We start from the raw sequence: 21,690 nt of genomic DNA on the forward strand, positions 1-21,690 counted from the left end.
AGTGTTTCATATGACCGCTCATAGGAGCGCTGGCAATCGTATGATACACTGGTGTTTTCACTGAACTTCTTCAACGTTTCTCTGATTCCCTCTGTTTTATACGTTTTGTGATCGCATATGCGAGTGAGTGCGTTTGTTTTATACGTTGGCTTTCCTTATGTTTGCTATTCTCCTTGATTCTTTTCCTTCTCCTTTGTTTCTTCCTTTCTACTATCTATTTATCCTACGACACAAGATCAAAAACAGTTCTTCCAAGAGATTTTCATCATATTACTTATTAGATCAAAACAACAGAGATAAAAATTTAACAGAACAATGGGTGGTTGCCTCCCATCAAGTGCTGATTTTAGGTTGCCTAGCTCAACTTCATACATTAGCATTACGTCAAGTCCTTGGTGGCCTGAGATTCTATTTACTTGCCGCACATATTTTCTTAGGTGGGGGAACATACTTCTCCTTTGCTCTTGGTTTCTTCAGGAAGTACTTCAGTATCACTTCTTCGCAAATTTTGAAGGTTACTTTTCCTTCAAAGCAATCTAATGTCGCACCTGCAGTATTAAAAATGGCCTTCCAAGAATACTTGATATTTTTTCATTCTCGGGCATTTCAAGAATAACAAACTCAGTAGGTATAACATGCCCGTCTAATCTTAGCGGAACATTCTCAGCTACTCCCATTGGCTTCTTTGTGGATTTATCCACCATCTGCAAGCTTATACTCACGGGCATACATTCAACGAGATTCAACTTATGAAAAAAGGTCAGTGGCATCACACTAATGTGGCACCCCGGCTCAGAGAAACAAGAACACCCTGTATTCCAGCCCAGAGATCAAGTCTTCTGGAATACGACACTGCTTGGCATAGAACAAATCAGCTCTTTTTTCAAAGGATAATGGTACAATGGTCTGATGTTACAAAGGATCACATCAGCACGGAGACAGTACACCTGCTCATGAAGCTCTATGCTAACAGCAGAACAACTCATAGTAGCAAAAAACTTCTAGTAGCGGAACACCAACGACGGTAGTGAACTCCACTCTGCAGGTACTCTAGCTAGGACACGGTCTAGCTCGCATGAATGGAATCCTTGACAAGCAATCAATCACAGCACCACCTGCAATCTAGCATGACATGTGAGGGAGTCCCGGACTAGGGGGTGTCCGGATAGCCGAACTACCATCATCGGCCGGACTCCAAGACTATGAAGATACAAGATTGAAGACTTCGTCCCCGTATCTGGATGGGACTTTCCTTGGCGTGGAAGGCAAGCTTGGCGATACAGATATGTAGATCTCCTACCTTTGTAACCGACTCTGTGTAACCCTAGCCCTCTCCGGTGTCTATATAAATCGGATGGCCTTAGTCCATAGGACGAACAACAATCATACCATAGGCTAGCTTCTACGGTTTAGCCTCCTTGATCTCGTGGTAGATCTACTCTTGTAACCCACATCATCAATATTAATCAAGCAGGACGTAGGGTTTTACCTCCATCAAGAGGGCCCGAACCTGGGTAAAAACATCGTGTCCCTCGTCTCCTGTTACCATCCGCCTAGATGCACAGTTCGGGACCTTCTACCCGAGATCCGCCGGTTTTGACACCGACATTGGTGCTTTCATTGAGAGTTCCTCTGTGCCGTCGCGATCAGGAAGGATGCCTTCTCCCGTCTTTAAAGACGGCACCGTCGTCAAGAGAGCTTTGGCCGCCGGCCAAACTGTCCGGCTAGGTGGTTTTCTTATGACCGCCTGTTCGGCCACCGCTCCGACGATGACCTCTCAGGTCATCAAAAGCGATCTTCACGTCAGCCCGGAATTCGCCGAGCAGTTAGATCCGATTGAGCTCTCCTCTGTAAACGAGCTCTTGGATCGCATCGCCGCCCTGGGAGTCGCTACAGACTACGATCAGATTGGGCTTAAACCCGATCTGAGAGAGATTAACTCTCCTCAGGCCACCCACCACGTTGTCGTGGTAGAGGAACAATGCGGCAACCCTTCTTCTACGTTGAAAACCAACTATGTCCGGATTCCCGATCCCTCCAAGCCGGATTCCCGCGAAGGGACGGACGCTAATCAAATACTGAACTTAGAGTCAGGCATCGGACTAGATTCGTTGGAAAGCATCCAGCAAGTCAAGCTTCCAAATCCGGAAACTTCTTGGCCTTTGAGCCTCAGATCGGGCGGGGTTCCGAACTTGATTCCACCCGCCCACCCAAACATAAGCGATCTATCTCGAATACGGCAAGAGCCCGATGAAACAGTACATCATTACTGGGCCAGATTCCTCCTGGTTATGAACAGGATAAAGGACTGCTGCGAAGAAAGCGCGATTTCAATTTTCTGCAACAATTGCACGGACAAGGGAATCATGAACGCCATAAGTCGTCGCGAAGTTACACGCTTCATCGACCTAGCGACTATCGTACAAAAATACTGTGCGGTAGAGAGTGCCAGGAACACCGAAACTAGGTTTTGGGACAGTCCGGCCTTGACCACAACCCTAGTCCGAAGTAAAAGGGTGCGCCATACTCAAGCACCTGGGTTAAAAACCAAAAAGCAAAGACCCCCTAAAGGGCATGGAACCGTACTGGAGGGCTGGCTCAACGGACCCTGCAAAATCCACAGTACGGAGGGCGCCACTCCAACACACAGCCTTCGAGCATGTTGGATACTACGGCAGGTGGCCAAAAGTGGCGAAGGCTTTTTAGCCCCGGGCAAACAGCCCAGCAGTACCGGTACGGTATTAACAGTCTTCGAGACTTTCGCATCAAATAACATGCGAAAACGAACAATCCGCGGCCTCGCCGAAGTCTACCAAGTAGCAACAGCAAATCCATGGAGTGACACGGCTATCACCTTCAACGCCAGCGACGAACCTAAATTCCGAACAGCTAGAGCACCAGCCGCATTGGTCCTCAGTCCGATAGTGGACGGCTTTCGCCTTACCAAGGTACTCATGGATGGCGGCAGCGGATTAAACCTCATCTACGAGGAAACCCTTCAAAAAATGGATATTGACTGGAGCCGCATCGAGCGAAGCAGCACAACCTTCAGAGGGATAATCCCTAGTCGAGAAGTACGCTGCACAGGAAAAATCACACTAGATGTAGTGTTCGGCTCACCGGACAATTACAGGTCCGAGGAGGTCACGTTCCAAGTGGCCCCATTCGGCAGCGGATATCACGCTTTGTTAGGGCGAGAGGCATTCACAATCTTCCAAGCTATACCCCACTACGGGTACATGAAGCTCAAAATGCCCGGACCCAATGGGATAATCACTCTTGCCAGTGATCCAGATACAGCACTCCGCGCTGAAAATAAGACAGCCGCACTGGCCCTAGAGGCATTGTCCGAAGCCCTAGCGGCAGAGGAACTAACTACGCTGCGCTCCACGGTGGATAGGGACGATGTGATACTCGATAAGAGGTCCAAGTCCACCTCTTTTAAACCAGCAGACGAAATAGTCAAATTTCAGGTCCATCCAACGGACCCCACAAAGACGGCCTCCATTGGGGCACAATTAAGTCCTGATGTCGAAGCCGCACTACGAGAATTCCTTCGGGAAAATTGGGACATTTTTGCCTGGCACCCTTCAGACATGCCAGGAATCCCACGCAGGCTGGCAGAGCACAGCCTAAACATCCTAAAAGGATTCAAGCCGGTCAAACAAGCTCTTCGGCGATTTTCCGAACCCAAAAGACAGGCAATGGGAGAAGAGCTAGCCAAACTCTTAGAAGCCGGATTCATCAGAGATATAAAACATCCGGACTGGCTAGCCAATCTAGTAATGGTACCAAAAAAGGACAAATCCTGGCGCCTCTGCGTCGATTTTAAAGACCTTAACAAGGCCTGTCCAAAGGACCCTTTCCCCCTCCCTCGCATCGACCAAATCATCGATGCTACCGCAGGGCACGATTCATTGTGCTTCCTCGACGCATACTCCGGATACCATCAAATCAAGATGGCGGAGAAAGACCAGGCCGCAACGGCATTCATTACTCCATATGGGCCATTCTGCTTCAACACAATGCCCTTCGGACTCAAAAACGCCGGCGCAACATATCAGCGCATGATTCAAACATGTCTGGCTACCCAGATAGGCAAAACAGTAGAGGCATACGTAGACGATGTGGTCGTCAAGACCAAACACGTCGAAACTCTAGTAGAAGACTTGAGGGTGACATTCGACAACCTCCGAGCATATGACATTAAGCTCAATCCGGAAAAATGCGTCTTCGGCGTACCAGCCGGAAAGCTCTTGGGCTTCATCGTATCCGGTAGAGGAATTGAAGCAAACCCGGCCAAAATCCGAGCTCTGTCACAATTGGATATTCCAAAAGACCTCAAGCAAATACAAAAACTAACCGGATGCGTAGCGGCCTTAAGTCGCTTCATCTCCCGTTTGGGAGAAAAGGCTCTGCCCCTCTACCGCCTCCTCCGGCGCACCGAACATTTCGAATGGACGGATGCTGCCACAGCCGGACTCGAAGAAATAAAGGCCATACTGGCAACAAATCCGGTCCTGGCCGCGCCCAACCTGGGCGAACCTATGTTATTATATATCGCAACAACACATCAAGTTGTCAGCGCGGTACTCGTCGTCGAGCGAGAGACAGAAGGGCACAGATTCCCTCTTCAAAAACCAGTGTACTACGTATCCACTGTTCTAACTCCATGCAAGTCCCGGTACCCACATTATCAAAAGATAGCATATGCGGTGTTCATGGCATCCCGGAAGCTGCGACACTACTTTCAAGAGTGTTCCATAACGGTGGCCTCCGAAGTACCTCTCAACGATATTATAAACAATCGCGACGCAACGGGCAGGATTGCAAAATGGGCTATTGAGCTCTTACCATTTGACATAACCTATAAACCACGGCGAGCTATAAAGTCGCAGGTTCTGGCCGACTTCGTCGCCGAATGGACCGAAGCCGAACTCCCTAAAGAGTACGGCGCATACTCCAATTGGATCATGCATTTCGACGAATCCAAAATGTTGGCTGGCTTGGGGGCTGGCGTCGTCCTGACGTCCCCAACTGGAGACACAATCCAATACGTACTTCAAATAATGTACATGGACTCCAATAACGCAGCCGAATACGAGGCCCTTCTACATGGCCTCCGGATGGCAATCTCCATGGGCATTCAACGCCTAGAGGTGCGCGGGGATTCAAACCTCGCAATATCCCAAGTAAATGGAGACTTTGATGCCAAAGATCCAAAAATGGCAGCTTACCGCAACGCCGTCCTAAAAATGTCAGCTCGGTTCGAAGGACTCGAATTCCACCATGTAGCCCGGGATAATAACCAGGCAGCAGACGTGTTAGCACGCATCGGCGCGAAACGAGACGCCGTCCCTCCAAACATCTTCCTGGAACGGCTCTTCAAGCCATCCGTGTTATGGGAAGAGGAGTCCGGAAATAACAATCCGGAGCCAGCTGCATCACCTAACTCAGACCATTCTGACACAATCGGCGGCTCAGCCAACGAAATAACACCTTCAGCTCACGAAATAATGGCAGTAATTGCCCCGTGGACAGAACCATTCCTAGCCTACTTAATTCGGCAGGAACTTCCCGAAGACCAAAATGAGGCCCGCTGCATAGTTCGGCGATCTAAAGCCTACAAGGTCCATGAGGGAGAACTTTATAAGAAAAGCACAACCGGAGTCCTTCAAAGGTGTATCTCCGAAGAGGAGGGGCGGAATCTCCTGGCTGAAATTCACGCCGGACTCGGCGGGCACCACGCTGCAGCCCGGGCACTCGTAGGCAAGGCCTTCCGTACAGGATTTTATTGGCCGACAGCCCGGGCAGATGCTCAGGACTTAGTCCAACGATGCGTCGGTTGCCAGCTCTTTGCTAATCAGAGCCACATGCCACCCACCGCCCTCAAAACTATACCCATTACCTGGCCGTTCGCGGTCTGGGGGCTTGACATGGTTGGACCCCTTAAAGGGGGAACCCACAAGCACAAATACTTATTGGTCATGGTGGACAAATTCACCAAATGGATTGAGGCCAAGCCGGTTAAAACGGCAGAATCCGGACCGGGTGATAGACTTCCTATCCGGGGTAGTACACCGTTTTGGCATCCCCCACAGCATCATCACTGATAACGGCACGAACTTCACTGCCGACGAGGTTAAACTCTGGTGCAAAAACATGGGCATCAAGCACGATTACGCTTCAGTCTATCACCCCCAAACTAACGGTCAAGTCGAGCAAGCAAATGGTCTAATCATGAGCGGCATCAAACCAGACTAGTGCGGTCCCTCAAGGAATCTAACATGCACTGGGTAGAGGAGCTCGACTCCGTACTCTGGGGGCTGCGGACCACGCCAAACCGAACTACTGGATTCACACCATTTTTCATGGTGTATGGCGCAGAGGCAGTTCTGCCTTGCGATATAATTTATGAATCACCTCGTGTGTGCATGTACGAAGAAAGAGAAGCCGAGTTGGATCGGCAGGACAGTTTGGACGCCTTAGAGGAGGAACGGGACGTGGCAAAGGCTCGTTCCGCATTCTATCAGTAGCAGGCTCGAAGATATCAAAGCAGAGAAGTACGGGCCAAAACTTACAATGTCGGCGAACTCGTTCTACGCCTGCCGGACAAGAAAAAGGACAAACTTAAGCCCAAGTGGGAAGGTCCCTTCATCATCGACCAAGTCCTGACCGGCGGAGCATACCGTCTACGTAAAGCATCTGACAACCGACTCGAGCCGAACCCATGGAACGCAGTCCGTCTCCGAAGATTCTACGCCTAAACACCGGACTCAGAGTTCGTCTCACTCCCCCGTCCACCTTTTTATATTTTTTACTGTCTCTTGTCCCCCTCCTTCTTCCCACCTTTTTTTCAATACCTTTTATAGGCTGATTTGCGCTTTGTTCGCACACACTTGATGTGCTCCTAGCACTCATTATACCTGGGGGCTTCTTTACCAGAAGCTTATTAATATGGGCTTCACGCCCAATACATGTGTCATACTTCCGCATGTACCTTTTATTCACCATTATATGCATCGATATGACTTAAGTTTTGGCCAAGCTGGGTTGCCTGGCTCCTGTGCTTACCCCTACGTTCCCGATTGTTCGGCTAGGAGGTAAAGGGAGCACCTCTGCGATTGTTACTGCCGGGTCAGCCGGATGTGTACCTCAGACTGGGTGAAGCCGAAAGCTAGCGTTCTTAAGAGAATATTCGGTCGGTGACTTGAAAGATGATTTATTACTTACTTATTTATAAGCCCCCAGATGCTTTTTCTGCTATTTTCGCAGTCCGGCATTGCACCTTAGGGCATGCCTCCCAGGGAAAGGAACCCTTAACGGAACTATTCTCCCTGGAAGATGTTTCTTACTAACCATGTAATATAACATAACTAGTTGGGCACTTGTCTGATAAAGCAATTATGACCCCGACGCCTTGTCTCCATGCATGCCCCGGTTCTTTTATAACCGTAGGGGTATTCGGACACACTCCGGACTGTTGGGTCCCGAGGTTGAAGCGAAACGGTCCGCAAAGACAAACGATCTACAATCCGGCTAGAAGGCGTCTTACATGTCATTTCAAATTACATCGTCAAACCGACTGATTGTACTCCTCCTCAATCCCATCTAACAGGCTGTCTAATTTACAGTCCTGTTGGGAATATTTCGCGGCCAGTTCTACTTGGCCATACATCAAGCTCACAGGGATCTCCTTCCCATCAGGCCCCGCAGGACCGACCTCGGCCATGTGGTTTGGGTCAGCCTTCGGGTAGCGCGTCTTCACCATGGCCCAGGCCTCCCTGGCGCCCTGACGGCAGGCCGATATCTTCCAGAAACGGAGGCGTTGCCGTGCTCCCTGGAGCTTCTCAGCAAGCTCACCAAGGCCCTCGGGTAGGGAGACGGATGGCCATAAAGCCTGAACGACGCCACTCATCGCCTGCCGAACACGTTCGAACAATTGCACCAGCTCGGGAAGTTGGTCACCTGTTGACCCAGGCATTTCCTCCGCAGGGCGACCTGTGAGCACACCTAAAGACATATTTCTGTCAAACGACTTCCTCGCCGAATTCTTCTTTTCAAAGGAATTTGCTCAAGCACTTACTATAAATGCCGCGACGAAGTCGCTGATTCTCCTTCAAGGAGCCAGACAGCTGGGCCCGAACACCTTTCAGCTCTTCTCCTAGCTGGGTGTGGGCATCTTGGAGCTTGTTTCTCTCATGCTGCACCTTCATAAGCACCCTCTCGCCAGCCTTTAGCTGACGCAGTAGTTGTTGCTTGTCTGGATCTAGTTCGTCGCCCTCTGCAATATTATTGTCAGATTCACGCCGCACTTTGTTAATTAATTATCTTTTCAAAGGACGTCTTACCAGCGGGGGTCTCTATGGCTCCCCCTGTGGCGGCCAGTCCGGCCTCAAGTTGGGCCTTACACTCTTGGAGCCCTGGGACAGATGGGTATTCTTCTTCGTAAGATCCTGCATAAAAATTGATCCTTAAATCAGTTATTTTAACCATTTTAAGTCTCGGGGGCTACTGGCATATATAACTATTAAAATTACTTACACGTATGTCTTTCACATACTGCTCTGTGGCTCTGGTTAACCCATCTTGAGCGGCACGGAGGTGTGCGTTTCCCGCATCAAAGGCATTTAACGCCTCCGGGGAGAAACACGCATCACGAAGAACTGTCCGGCGATGCCTGTGATTCATGGTGCTCTCCACCTCAGACCGGGTGGCGGACAGCCTGTCGGCATCCTCCGTCGGAGGAGCGTCCGACTCATGCCTTGTATTCGCCTCCCCTTCCGGGCCATGCGTTCGAGCATGGCTGGCGGAGGCTTGATTGGCAACCTCTCCGGACACTGTCCGGCGAGCGCTCTTTCTAGAAAAGTTGTGAGCATTAATATACCTCCTGGGAATCCTTCCCTTAAAAAATAGCGGTGCTCCGTACCGTCGCGGCGAGGTTTCAGTTCGTGTCGCACTCCTCTTTCGCCTGCTGGGCCGGACTGACCCTTGTTGGCCGGTCGCCGCGGGCTCGACTTCCTGCCGTAAAGGCGCTTCCTGTCGAACACCATTGGTGCACGGTGGTCAGAACTAAGCATTAAAGAAGTAACGGCGCCAGGACTTCGGTCGTACTCACCGGGGAAGCCGGACACAAACCTGGGTAGTCAGCCATAATGGCGACTAAAGCATTATCTATGCTGAGCTGGTGGTACACCCCGTCGATCAGTTCCACCGCTAAGTTCGGATCCTCTTCGGAGGGCGGATCAAAGGACCTTTCTGGGTCTTCGGGTTGTGGGGCTGGGCTTTTTATGCCCGCCACATCCCGACGCAGTTCCTGTGTCAAAATCATACAATAAGACAATTGCCTTTAAAGGCACGGTTCAAATATGCATGCGACAGCTTACCCATCTCCGAGGGTTGTTCATGGAAAATCCGTTCAGAGGATTCGTACGGAGGAAGTCCTCCTTCTCCCCGTTGTACAAGCCGGACAGGATCTTCACCAGATCGTCGGCCGAGCCAGGTCCCTTGCGGCCGTGACGGGTGGCGTCGTCGTCTCCGTTGAAGTCCCACATGGGGTGGCCCCTATATTGGAGCGGCTGCACCCCACGCATAATGCATGTGTCCATGACTCCAATCATGGTTAATCCGGAATGGGCTAGCAGCCGTATCCGGCCCATCAAGTAATGGACGCTACTATCATCTTCTTGCCGAGGGCTCTGTGGGCGCCAACTTAGGTGTTTCTTCAGGGGAGCGTTGCTGAACTCTGGAAGGCCGATCCGGACTGGATCCGGCAGCGGAGCGTCCTCCATATAAAACCACTCCGAAGGCCAATCTTCGGACGCCTTCTTCGGGGTCCCGGACAGGTATCCGGTCCTGGCGATGCGCCATATTTCGGCTCCGCCCACTTGATATATCGACCCCTCGTGAGAGCGGGGTACGAGGCAAAACAGCCTCTTCCACAGCGCAAAATGGGGCTCAATGCCCAAGAACAGCTCACATAGAGCTACGAAGCCCGCGATGTGCAAAATGGAGGCAGGTGTAAGGTGATGAAGCTGGAGTCCGTAGAACTCCAGGATCCCCCGGAGAAACGGATGTATAGGAAATCCGAGTCCCCTTATTAAGTAGGAGACGAAGCACACCCGCTCTCCTTTGGAGGGATTGGGGGCGCTCTCTGCCTGCTTCCCACCTTTGTAGGTGGCCAGTCCGGCTCGAACCGGAACCATGAAGGTCGGGGGAAGATATCCCTCTGCTTGGAGCATCACTAACTCACTGTGCAGGACTGAGCATCTCCTCCAATCTCCTGGCTTAGGGCTGGGAGCGCGAGAAGAGGAGCTGCGTCGACTGTCCATGTTGGAATGGGTTTGGTGTCAGATGCGCCTCGATGAGTGCTTGCGGAAGGAGGATGATGTGATTTGGATCTGGATCCTCGCCTCTCTTATAGGCAGCTTATTTGCGCAGCTAGGGGGTAAAACATAAAAATACCCTGGCTTTTCACATTCGTGCGACGCGTGGAAGAAGACCATTATTGGACGCGGAAGCCAAGGATTGCAGCATTTATGAAGCAACCGGACACTATCCGGCAAACACATGGAGCATGAAGAAGAACCCGCCTTGCAAACGCCGAAGACAACATACGCGCCGAATTCATCGTTATTGAAGCCTGGTTCGGGGGCTACTGAGGGAGTCCCGGACTAGGGGGTGTCCGGATAGCCGAACTACCATCATCGGCCGGACTCCAAGACTATGAAGATACAAGATTGAAGACTTCGTCCCGTGTCCGGATGGGACTTTCCTTGGCGTGGAAGGCAAGCTTGGCGATACGGATATGTAGATCTCCTACCTTTGTAACCGACTCTGTGTACCCCTAGCCCTCTCCGGTGTCTATATAAACCAGATGGCCTTAGTCCATAGGACGAACAACAATCATACAATAGGCTAGCTTCTAGGGTTTAGCCTCCTTGATCTCGTGGTAGATCTACTCTTGTAACCCACATCATCAATATTAATCAAGCAGGACATAGGGTTTTACCTCCATCAAGAGGGCCCGAACCTGGGTAAAAACATCGTGTCCCTCGTCTCATGTTACCATCCGCCTAGACGCACAGTTCGGGACCCCCTACCCAAGATCCGCCTAGACGCACGTTAGTGAACTCCACTCTACAGGTACTCTGGCTAGGACACGGTCTAGCTCGCATGAATGGAATCCTTGACAAGCAATCAATCATAGCACCATCTGCAATCTAGCATGACATGCTAGGTAAGTACTTTGAATGTACTCGCAAGCTCACAACAACCAAAAGTATCAAGGCAAAACAACAACATAGCATTTAACATGTTAACTTATGATCAACTATGATGATGTGAGAGAAATTACTAAGCATAATATGGAACTACTAGAATACTGATGAACCAACACCTCAGATCTCAAGTACCATCTCATTCTTGGCTATCTGGCCAAGCACTATGTCACCTTGGTCACCTCATGATCAATGCCTCCATGTGACCACATCACAAACTGAATGATGATCCTCAAGATGATGCAACATCATCATCGGTAGCCTGCCAAGCTGTTACTTCTCACATATCAACATATAAATCATCTAATGAGTTATCCTATCATCGTGTGTGTTGATCGACCAGTGTGACCTAGTACGTACTTTGTCCATGACCGAGGACGCGACTATCGATAGTTTATACACACTCTGCAGAGGTTAGTACACTGTACCGACACCACCTAACCCATGGCTCGTGTTCCCATTCGGGTGGACCAACTGCATGACACTCTCCAGGCCACTCTAGACATCAAATGGCCACCGTTGTGGCAAAAACAAAAATGGTCACAAATGGGGACAACCCAGTAAAACACAACTCGGGCACACAAGGATTATGGCCGCCTACCTGATCAGGGTAACGCACGCACATAACCTTCCCTAGTAGGAGGAACCGGCGGGAGGCATGACAATAAACCGTATTAGGGCCTTCCCATAAAGGCAAATGTGGTTGCACTGGAAAAGCCCGGCTTGGTTGCACCTGACCAACAAAATGAAGGTATTTTTCCCCAAGGTATAACGGTGATAACTGCTACCTCTTGAGCTTGCGTTGGGTTTTCCCTTGAAGAGGAAAGGGTGATGCAGCAAAGTAGAGTAAGTATTTCCATTAGCTTGAGAACCAAGGTATCAATCCAGTAGGAGACAACACACAAGTCACTGAATACCTGCACAAAAAATCAACAACTTGCACCCAACGCGATAAAGGGGTTGTCCATCCCTTCATGGTTACTTGCAAAAAGTGAGATCTGATAGAGATAGATAAACGGTAAAGTAAATATTTTTGGTATTTTGGTTTATAGATCGAAAAGTAAAAGATTGCAAAATAGTAGATCAGAAACTAGTATGATGTAAAAAAGAACTTATATTATGGAAAAGATACCCGGGGGCCATAGGTTTCACTACTGGCTTCTCTTAAAATAGCAAATATTATGGTGGGTGAACAAATTACTGCTGAGCAATTGATAGAAGAGCACATAATTATGACGATATCTAAGGCAATGATCATGAACATAGGCATCACATCTGTGTCAAGTAGACCAAAACAATTCTGCATCTACTACTATTACTCCACACATCAACCGCTATCCAGCATGCATCAAGAAGTATTAAGTTCATAAAGAACGGAGTAACGCATTAAGTAAGATGACATGATGTAGAGGAATTAACTCAAGCAATATGATGAAAACCCCATCTTTTTATCCTTGATGGCAACAATACAATACGTGCCTTGCTGCCCCTACTATCACTAGGAAAGGACACCGCAAGATTGAACCCAAAGCTAATCACTTCTCCCATTGCAAGAAAAACCAATCTAGTAGGCCAAACTAAACCAATCATTTGAAGAAACTTGCAAATATATCAAATCATGCATATAAGAATTCAGAGAAGACTCAAATACTATTCATAGATAATCTGATCATAAATCCATAATTAGTCGGATCTCGGCAAACACACCGCAAAAGAATATTACATCGAATAGTTCTCCAAGAACATCGAGGAGAACATGGTATTGAAAATCAAAGAGGGAGAAGAAGCCATCTAGCTACTAGCTATAGACCGGTAGGTCTGTGGTAAACTACTCACGCTTCATCGGAATGGTAATGGTGTTGATGTAGAAGCCCTCCATGATCGAATCCCTCTCTGGCAGGACGCTGGAAAAGGCCCCTAGATGGGATCTCACGGGTACAGAAGGTTGCTGCGGTTCAAAAGTGGTTTCATGGCTTCCCTGGATGTTTTGGGGTATAAGAGTATATATAGGCGAAGGAACTAGGTTAGGAGATCCACGAGGGGCCCACGTAGTAGGGGGGACGCGCCCAACCCCCCTGGGCGTGCCCTCCACCCTCGTGGCTGCCGCGTTGCGTCTCTGACTTCATCTCCAAGTCTCCTGGTTTGCTTCTGGTCCAAGAAAAAACATCGTGAAAGTTTCATTCCGTTTGGACTCCGTCTGGTATTCCTTTTCTGCGAAACTCTAAAACAGGCAAAAAAACAGAAACTCGCACTAGGATCTCGGTTAATAGGTTAGTCCCAAAAATAATATAAAATTGCATATTAATGCATATAAAACATCCAAAACAGATAATATAATAGCATCGAACAATAAAAAATTATAGATACGTTGGAGACGTATCAAGCATCCCCAAGCTTAATTCCTGCTCGTCCCCGAGTTGGTAAATGATAAAAACAGAATTTTTGATCTGGAATGCTACCTAACACACTTATCCATGTAATTTTCTTTATTGTATCATGAATGTTCAGATATGAAAGATTCAAAACAAAAGTTTAATATTGACATAAAAACAGTAATACTTCAAGTATACTAACAAAGCAATCATATCTTCTCAAAATAACATGGCCAAACAAAGCTATCCCTACAAAATCATATAATCTGGCTATGCTCTATCTTCATCACACAAAATATTTAAATCATGCACAACCCCGATGATAAGCCAAGCAATTGTTTCATACTTTTCATGTTCTAAAACTTTTTCAATCTTCACGCAATACATGAGCATGAGCCATGGATATATCACTATGGTGGAATAGAATATGGTGGTTGTGGAGAAGACAAAAAAGGAGAATATAGTCTCACATAAACTAGGCATATCAACGGGCTATGGAGATGCCCATCAATAGATATCAATGTGAGTGAATAGGGATTGCCATGCAATGGATGCACTAGGGCTATAAATGTATGAAATATCAAAAAGAAACTAAGTGGGCATGCATCCAACTTGCTTGCTCACAAAGACCTAGGGAAATTTGAGGAAGCCCATCATTGGAATATACAAGCCAAGTTCTATAATGAAAAATTCACACTAGTATATGAAAGTGACAAAATAGGAGAGTCTCTATCATGAAAATCATGGTGCTACTTTGAAGCACAAGTGTGGAAAAAGGATAGTAACATTGCCCATTTTCTCTTTTTCTCTCATATTTTTTTATTTTTTTTGTTTGGGCCTTTCTCATGTTTTTATGGCCTCTTTTTTTCAGAGTCTCATCTCGACTAGTGGGGGAAGCATAGACTCCATCATCCTTTCCTGACATGGGACAATGCTCTAATAATGAAGATCATCACACTTTTATTTACTTACAACTCAAGAATTACAACTCAATACTTAGAAAAAAATATGACTCTATGTGAATGCCTCCGGCGGTGTACCGGGATGTGGAATGACTCAAGAGTGACATGTATGAAAGAATTATGAATGGTGGCTTTGCCAAAAATAGAATGTCAACTACATGATCATGCAAAGCAATATGACAATGATGAAGCGTGTCATAATAAATGGAACGGTGGAAAGTTGCATGGAAATATATCTCGGAATGGCTATGGAAATGCCATAATAGGTAGGTATGATGGCTGTTTTGAGGAAGGTATATGGTGGGTGCATGGTACCTGCGAAAGTTGCGCGGTACTAGAGATGCTAGCAACGGTGGAAGGGTGAGAGTGTGTATAATCCATGGACTCAACATTAGTCATAAATAACTCACTTACTTATTGTAGAAATCTATTATTTATCGAAACGAAGTACTACATGCATGCTCCTAGGAGCATAGATTGGTAGGAAAATACCATCGCTTGTCCCGACCGCCACTCATAAGGAAGACAATCAAAAAATAAATCATGCTCCAACTTCATCACATAACGGTTCACCATACATGCATGCTACGGGAATCACAAACTTTAACACAAGTATCTCTCACATTCACTACTACTCCACTAGCATGACTCTAATATCACCATCTTCATATCTCAAAACAATCATAAAGAATCAAACTTCTCATAGTATTCAGTGCACTTTATATGGAAGTTTTTATTATATTCCTCTTGGATGCTCATCATATTAGGACTAAATTTATAACCAAAGCAAATTACCATGTTATTTTAAAAGACTCTCAAAATAATATAAGTGAAGCATGAGAGTTCAACAATTTCTATAAAATAAAGCCATCGCCGTGCTCTAAAAATATAAAAGTGAAGTACTAGAGCAATATTGTCTAGCTCAAAAGATATAAGTGAAGCACATAGAGTATTCTAATAAATCACGATTCACGCGTGTCTCTCCCAAAACGTGTGTACAGCAAGGATGATTGTGGTAAACTAAAAACAAATCATACAAGATGCTCCAGGAAAAACACATATCATGTTGTGAATAAAAATATAGCCTCAAGTAAAGTTACCGATAGACGAAGACGAAAGAGGGGATGCCTTCCGGGGCATCCCCAAGCTTAGGCTTTTGGTTGTCCTTGAATATTACCTTGGGGTGCCTTGGGAATCCCCAATCTTAGGCTCTTGCCACTCCTTATTCCATATTCCATCAAATCCTTACCCAAAACTTGAAAACTTCACAACACAAAACTCAACAGAAAATCTCATGAGCTCCGTTAGTATAAGAAAATAAACCATCACTTTAAGGTACTGTTGCAAACTCATTATTTATTTACATTGGTGTAATATCTACTGTATTCCAACTTTTCCATGGTTCATACACCCCCCCCCCCCCCCCGATACTACACATAGATTCATCAAAATAAGCAAAGAACACGCAAAAAATAGAATCTGTCAAAAATAGAACAGTCTGTAGTAATCTGTAACTCTCGAATACTTATGTAACTCCAAAAATCCTGATAAATTAGGAAATGAAGGAAATATGACCTAGAGGCAATAATAAAGTTATTATTTATTTCCTTAATTCATGATAAATGTTTATTATTCATGCTAGAATTGTATTAACCGGAAACTTATTACATGTGTGAATAGTATGCCTCTACTTGACTAGCTCATTAATCAAAGATGGTTATGTTTCCTAACCATAGACATGTGTTGTCATTTGATGAACAGGATCACATCATTAGGAGAATGATGTGATGGGCATGACCCATCCGTTAGCTTAGCATTATGATCGTGATAGTTTCATTGCTACTACTTTCTTCATGACTTATACAAGTTCCTCAAACTATGAGATTATGCAACTCCCGAATACCGTAGGAACACTTTGTGTGATACAAAACGTCCCAACGTAATAGGGTGATTATAAAGGTGCTCTACATGTGTCTCTGAAGGTGTTTGTTGGGTTGGCATATATCAAGATTACGATTCGTCACTCCGTGTTTTGGAGAGGTATCTCTAGGCCCTCTCGGTAATACTCATCACTATAAGCCTTACAAGCATTGTAACTAATGAGTTAGTTGCAGGATGAAGTATTACAGAACGAGTAAAGGGACTTGCAGGTAACGAGATTGAACTAGGTATGATGATACTGACGATCAAATCTCGGGCAAGTAACATACCGAAGACAAAGGGAACAATGTATGTTGTTATGCGGTTTGACCGATAAAGATCTTTGTAGAATATGTAGGAACCAATATGAGCATCCAGGTTTCGCTATTGATTATTGACCGGAGATGTGTCTCAGTCATGTCTACATAGTTCTCGAAACCATAGGGTTTGTACGCTTAACGTTCGATGACGATAGGTATTATGAGTTTATGTGTTTTGATGTATCGAAGGTAGTTCGGAGTCCCGGATATGATCACGGACACGACGAGAAATCTCGAAATGGTCGAGACATAAAGATTGATATATTGGAAGCCTATGTTTGGACATCAGAATGGTTCCGGATGAGTTCGGGCATTTATCGGAGTACCGGGGGTTACCGGAACCCTCCCGGGGAGCATATGGGCCTTACTGGGCCTTAGTGGGAGAGGAGAGAAGGCAACCTAGGAGGGGCGCGCCCTCCCCCCAAGGCCAATCTGAATTGGGTGTGGGGGGCGGCCCCTCTTTCCTTTCTCCTTCCCCCTCTTCCTTCTATTCCTAGTGGGACTAGGAAAGGGGGGCACCCTAGAACACACAAGTTGACATTGTTTAGAGAGGCCACTAGGAGGAGGACTCCTCCCCCCTTGGCGTGCCTAGAGAGGCCGGCCGGCCTGCCCATCCCTCCTTTATATACGTGGGAAGGGGGCACCCTAGAACACACAAGTTGACATTGTTTAGCCGTGTGCGGTGCCCCCCTTCGTAGTTACACACATCGGTCATATCTTCGTAGTTCTTAGGAAAAGCCCTGCGCCGGTAACTTCGTCATCACCGTCACCATGCCGTCATGCTGACGAAACTCTCCCTCGGCCTCAACTAGATCAAGAGTACGAGGGACGTTCCCAAGCTGAATGTGTGCTGATCGCGGAGGTGCCATACATTCGGTGCTAAGATCGGTCGGATCATGAAGACATACGACTACATCAACCGCGTTGTCACAATGCTTCCGCTTTCGGTCTACGAGGGTACGTGGACATACTCTTCCCTCTCGTTGCTATGCATCACATAGATAGATCTTGCGTGATCGTAGGATTTTTTTTGAAATTACTGCGTTCCCCAACAGTTGCATCCGAGCCAGGTCTATATGTAGATATTATATGCAAGAGTAGAACACAAAGAGTTGTGGGCGATAATAGTCATACTGCTTACCAGCATGTCATACTTTGATTCGGCAGTATTGTTGGATGAAGCGGCTCAGACTTATAGTACGCGTACGCTTACGCGAGACTGGTTCTACCGACGTGCTTTGCACATAGGTGGAAGGTGAGTGTCTGTTTCTCCAACTTTAGTTGAACCGAGTGTGGCTACGCCCGGTCCTTGTTGAAGGTTAAAACAACACGCTTGATGAAAAATCATTGTGGTTTTGATGCCTAGGTATGAACGGTTCTTGCTAAGCCCGTAGCAGCCATGTAAAACTTGCAACAACAAAGTAGAGGACGTCTAACTTGTTTTTACAGGGCATGTTGTGATGTGATATGGTCAAGACATGATGTGATATAATTTGTTGTATGAGATGATCATGTTTTGTTAAAGTTATCGGCAACTGGCAGGAGCCTTATGGTTGTCTCTTTATTGCATAAGATGCAAGCGCCATATAATTGCTTTACATTATCGCTATGCGGTAGCAATAGTTGCAAAAGCAATAGTTGGCGAGACGACCATGTGATGACACATTGATAAAGATCAAGATGATGGAGATCATGGTGTCATGCCGGTGACGATGGAGATCATGATGGCACTTTGGGGATGGAGATCAAAGGCACAAGATGATGATGGCCATATCATGTCACATATTTTGATTGCATGTGATGTTTATCTTATTATGCTTCTTATTTTGCTTAGTTCGGCGGTAGCATTATAAGATGATCCCTTACTAAAAATTTCAAGGTATAAGTGTTCTCCCTGAGTATGCACCGTTGCAACAGTTGTTCGTGCCGAGACACCACGTGATGATCGGGTGTGATAAGCTCTACGTTCACATACAACGAGTGCAAACCAGTCTTGCACACGCAGAATACTCGGGTTAAACTTGACGAGCCTAGCATATGCAGATATGGCCTCGGAACACTGGAGACCAAAAGGTCGAGCGTGAATCATATAGTAGATATGATCAACATAGTGATGTTCACCATTTAAAACTACTCCATCTCACGTGATGATCGGACATGGTTTAGTTGATTTGGATCACATGATCATTTAGATGACTAGAGGGATGTCTATCTAAGTGGGAGTTCTTAAGTAATATGATTTATTGAACTTTAATTTATCATGAACTTAGTCCTGATAGTATTTTGCAAATTATGTTATAGAAGAATAGCTCGTGTTATAGCTTCCCTGTGTTTTTTATATGTTCCTAGAGAAAACTAAGTTGAAAGATGATAGTCGTAATGATGCATACTGGGTCCGTGATCTGAGGTGTATCCTCATTGCTGCGCAGAAGAATTATGTCCGTGATGCAGTGCTAGGTGACAAACCTATTGCAGGAGCAGATGCCGACATTATGAACGTTTGGCTAGCTCAATATGATGACTACTTGATAGTTTAGTGCACCATGCTTTATAGCTTAGAACCGGGACTTAAAAAACGTTTTTGAAACGTCACGGAGCATATGAATGTTCCAAGAACTGAAAATGGTATTTCAGACTCATGCCCGTGTCAAGAGGTATGAGACCTCTGACAAGTACTTTGCCTAAAAGATGGAGGAGAATTGCTTAACTAGTGAGCATGTGCTCGGAATGTCTGGGTACTACAATCACTTGAATCAAGTGGGAGTTAATCTTCAAGATAAAATAGTGATTGACGGAGTTCTCTAGTCACCATCACCAAGTTACTGGAACTTCGTGATGAACTATAGTATGCAAGGGATGACGATAATGATTCCCGATCTCTTCGTGGTGCTGAAATCAACGAAGGTAGAAATCAAAAAGGAGCATCAAGTGTTGATGATTAAACAAGACCACTAGTTTCAAGAAAAGGGTAAAGGGAAAGAAAGGGAACTTCAAGTAGAATGGCAAGCAAGTTGTCACTTCCGTGAAGAAGCCCAAAGCTAGACTAAAGCCTGAAACTAAGTGCTTCTACTGCAAAGGAAATGGTCACTGGAAGCGGAAATGCCCTGAATATTTGGTGGATAAGAAGGATGGCAAAGTGAAAAAGGGTATATTTGATATACACGTTATTGATGTGTACCTTACTAGTGTTTATAGTAGCCCCTGGGTATTTGATACTTGTTCGGTCGCTAAGATTATTAACTCAAAACAGGAGTAACAGAATAAACAGAGACTAGTTGAGGGTGAAGTGATGATGTGTGTTGGAAGTTGTTCAAAGATTGATATGATCATCATCGCACACTCCCTATACTTTCGAGATTATTGTTGAACCTAAAGAAATGTTATTTGGTGTTTGTGTTGAGCATAAATATCATTAGATCATGTTTATTGTGATACGATTATTCATCTAAGACAAAGAAGAAATTGTTATTCTATTTACATGAATAAAACCTTCTATGGCCATACACCCAATGTTGATGGTTTATTGAATCTTGATCGTAGTGATACACATATTCATAATATTGATGCCAAAAGATGCAAAGTTGATAATGATAATGCAACATATTTGTGGCACTGCCATTTGGGTCATATCAGTGTAAAGCGCATGAAGAAACTCCATAAAGATGGATTTTTGGAATCCCTTGATTGTGAATCATTTGATGCCTGCGAACCGTGCCTTATGGGCAAGATGACTAAAACTCCATTCTCTGGAACAATGGAACGAGCTAGTGACTTATTGGAAATAATACATACCAATGTATGCGGTCCAATGAGTGTTGATGCTCGTGGTGGGTATCGTTATTTTCTGACCTTCACAGATGATTTGAGCTGATATGGGTATATCTACTTAATGAAACACAAGTCTGAAACATTTGAAAAGTTCAAAGAATTTCATAGTGAAGTGGAGAACCATCGTAACAAGAAAATAAAGTTTCTATGATCTGATCATAGAGGAGAATATTTGAGTTACGAGTTTGGCCTTCATTTAAAACAATGTGGAATAGTTTCACAGCTCATGCCACATGGAACACCACAGCGTAATGGTGTGTCGGAACGTTGTAACCGCACTTTATTGGATATGGTGCTATCTATGATGTCTCTTACCGGGTTACCACTATCGTTTTTGGGTTATGCATTAGAGACAGCTGCATTCACTTTGAATAGGGCACCATCGAAATCCGCTGAGACAACGCCTTATGGAACTATGGTTTGGCAAGAAACCAAAGTTGTCGTTTCTTAAAGTTTGGGGCTGCGATGCTTATATGGAAAAGCTTCAACCTGATAAGCTCGAACCCAAATCGGAGAACTGCATCTTCATAGGATACCCAAAGGAAACTGTTGGGTACACCTTCTACCACAGATCCGAAGGCAAGATACTCATTATTAAGAATGGCTCCTTTCTAGAGAAGGAGTTTCTCTCGAAAGAAGTGAATGGGGGGGAAGTATACTTGATGAGGTAATTGTACCTTCTCCCGAATTGGAAAGTAGTTCATCACAGATATCAGTTCTAGTGATTCCTACACCAATTAGTGAGGAAGCTAATGATGATGATCATGAAACTTCAGATCAAGTTACTACAGAACCTCGTAGGTTTTCCAAAGTACGGTCCGCACTAGTGTGGTACGGTAATCCTATTCTGAAAGTCATGTTACTCGACTATGATGAACCTAGAAACTATGAGGAAGCGATGATGAGCCAGATTCCGCGAAATGGCTTGAGGCCATGAAATCTGAGATGGGATCCATGTATGAGAACAAAGTGTGGACTTTGGTGGACTTGCCCGATGGTCGGCAAGCCA

The sequence above is a fragment of the Triticum aestivum genome, chromosome 3B (assembly GCF_018294505.1).
Source record: "Triticum aestivum cultivar Chinese Spring chromosome 3B, IWGSC CS RefSeq v2.1, whole genome shotgun sequence".
NCBI lineage: Eukaryota > Viridiplantae > Streptophyta > Magnoliopsida > Poales > Poaceae > Triticum > Triticum aestivum.